At 45.6% G+C, this 2,729-nt stretch overlaps 1 long non-coding RNA gene across 2 annotated transcripts in view; it reads right to left on the reverse strand.

The window, feature by feature from the left end:
* The window catches only part of LOC102486723 (uncharacterized), a 15,550-nt gene extending 13,070 nt beyond the window's left edge, over positions 1-2,480 (reverse strand). For both annotated transcript variants that reach the window (XR_337136.1, XR_337135.1), the window contains exons 1-2: positions 2,405-2,480; positions 1,415-1,480 (exon numbers count right to left, since the gene is read on the reverse strand). This is a non-coding gene — a long non-coding RNA (uncharacterized LOC102486723). The remainder of the gene's footprint in view (positions 1-1,414; positions 1,481-2,404) is intronic.
* Between the last annotated feature and the right edge of the window lie 249 nt (positions 2,481-2,729).

A 2,729-nucleotide genomic window follows, 5' to 3' on the forward strand; every position in this document is an offset into this window, starting at 1 on the left:
AGCTGCCAGATCCAGGACTTGAACCGCAGTCAGCCATGTGGAAGCCCAATGCCTTAACCACCATGCCACCAGTTGGCCCCAGGAAATATGTTAGCAGTGACAAAATGGAAGCAACCTTATGTGTCCTGGATATTCCATAGTGAAACAGCCATACTAGAATCTTCTACTAAAGGTTAAAAATCCATAAGCTAGGTATGTATGTAGCATGTAGAAAGATCCAGAGTTTTATTACAAAGTGCATAAAGTGAAAATGTGGAATAATTTGCATAGTATACCATTTATGACAAAAACTTCCCATAAACATTAATTTAATTTTCCTATGCACCTAAGAAATCAGACAAAGGAAACAGAATGTTTCAAGAGGGGACCAGGCTCAAGAGGGGCATCTTCAAAGGGGTTTTTGTTTCATGCCTGCAGTTTGAATATTTAAAAACCATGTAAAAAGAACCTACTTATCCAATTATCAAGGTTATAACAAAGCATAAGAAAGGTATTAAATACAGAGAAATGCCACCCGCCATCTCACTATTACCATCTTGGCGGATTTTCTTCCAGTCCGTTTTCCCCCGATGTGCTCCTTATGCATTTATATCGTGTAAAATGCACTGTACACCCAACTTCGCGTCTTTCTTCTTTCCCTTCCGCACTTTGTTATAAACATTTTCTATGCTGCTTTCCACCTCTGTAAACAGTTTTAGTAGCTATATCATTTTCCATTGTGTATATCAAGTATTTGTATCATTCCTTCCCATTTAAAATGTGATCTCAGGGCTAGCAGATGGTGTAGTGGTTGAGGCCCTGGACTCCCACATTGTCGACCACGTTTCAAGTCCTGGACCCAGTGGATTGAAACTCATGCCAGGTGCATGTGTGTGTATGCCCAAAATCCTGAGAGGAGAAGGGATTATGATGTGGCCATCCCCTTGGGAGGTGATTTCTCGCTTTCTGCCTCTCTCTCTCTCTGTCTCTCAGGTAAATGCACGTGCCCTATAGCAAAAAAACCTCTCTCTTAAAAAAAAAAAAAAAAGGGGATTTCTATTTGCTCAGGAAATCTTTCACTGGTCTTGTGAGACACTTAAAATCATTACTACCCCCATGCTAGGGGTAGTGGCTAGAACATAGGCAGGAGTTCCCACGCACGTGTGTGTGTGTGTGCACACGCACGCATGCACCCGTGCGTGAATGCATGTTCACATGTAAACGAATGAGTGATGGGAAGCAGAGGGGCGGGCTAAGGGGCGGGCTCTCCACGGCCTCTGTGGGGTTATCACGCAGAAGGAGCTGGGCCATGCATCAAACCAGGCCTGCCCAGTCGAATTAGTGGCGCCTCTGGATACACAGGCTTCTGTGAGCTCGTGGACAGATGGCAGGGAAGTGTTCGCACTGGGCCCAGGGGTCTGCGTGGGAGACCTACCTCATTGCTGACTGTGTGTTCCTCTCTGGAAAACCTTCTTCACCAGCCCGCAAACCATCGTGTGACCTGAATGTGGAAAAGGAGGTTCTGGAGGCACGTTCTCTGTGTAACTGGGTCCTCAGAATGAATGCCTCTTGTGAGCAATCATGATTATCCTGTTCAAGGCCTCAGTTTGCCACTCTTGAGAAATGCAGGTCTTTCTATCAGTTAGGATTTTGGCAGGAAAAAAATCAGAAAGCCCAAGGGATCAATTAAAGGGAGGTTAAAAAGCACTTGCTTTCTCACTTTGCTGCTCTGTCTCTCTCTGGTCAAATTAAATAATAACAGTAATGATAAAATAAAGTTAAAATAATTTTTTTTTTTAAGAAGGCACTATTTACAATGATATGGGCAGGGTCAACAGGGAACCAGCAAGGGATGATGGTGACCAGGGGGCTAGCCGTGCTGGAAACCACGGCTGCCCTTCGGCCTGGATGTGAGAAGAGGAGAATATGGGACTGTAACTTAGGGACAGCTGCTGTCACAGGAGAGGCTGCCAGACAGAATCTGTGGCCTTAGACTGTTACTCTAAACCAAGATTTGGCATGAAGGCAACTGGGGGGATGAACATCCCAACTTCTCTTCCCATCTTCCAGTCTCCGCTATTACCACCCGTCGACAAACCCAACTCAAAAGCCAAGGTCCAGGAACCTGGTAGTGCAGTCTATATGGCCCAGCTACCCAGGGCACAGAGCAGGTTAGAGAGCAGAGCTTAGGGGTGGGGGTGAGGAACAGGCAATCCAGCATCCTCAGCTCTTCTCTGCTCATCAGGGGAAAACGAGGATCCCAAGGCAGCAGAAACACAAAGTCCTATCAGCTATTGGATCTCATAGTGATGATGTCAATTCAGTTATACTCCCACCAGGAACTGAATTAAAATGTTAGCCTCTGCTTGTGTCCTTTGTCTAAGATAGTGGGAAAAGAGAGAGAACACAATAAATAATGGATTACCACGAAAGACAGGTGCTGCGGTCTGCCCTGTAGCTGGTCAGGAAGCTTACACTGATCCTCTCGTGTTGGTTTGTGACCAATTATTCAGATCCTCTGCCTGAGCTAAGGCTGGTTGGCTTATTATGATGTTTGTGAATGTGGTGCTATGACCTAAACCTTTGTTCACACAGGGTCAAGATGTTGTTGAGCCTTTGTTCCTTTCACCATGGCCACCTTGTGCGTGAGCCTATTGATTAAGCGTGAAGGTGGCTTGGGAAATAATAGTTGGCAAACACAAGGACAGGTCTTCTACCCATCGGATTATTGGGAGCCTATGGTGCAGTGA

This window comes from Tupaia chinensis, unplaced genomic scaffold (genome assembly GCF_000334495.1).
Source record: "Tupaia chinensis unplaced genomic scaffold, TupChi_1.0 Scaffold144346_1, whole genome shotgun sequence".
NCBI classification, from domain to species: domain Eukaryota; kingdom Metazoa; phylum Chordata; class Mammalia; order Scandentia; family Tupaiidae; genus Tupaia; species Tupaia belangeri.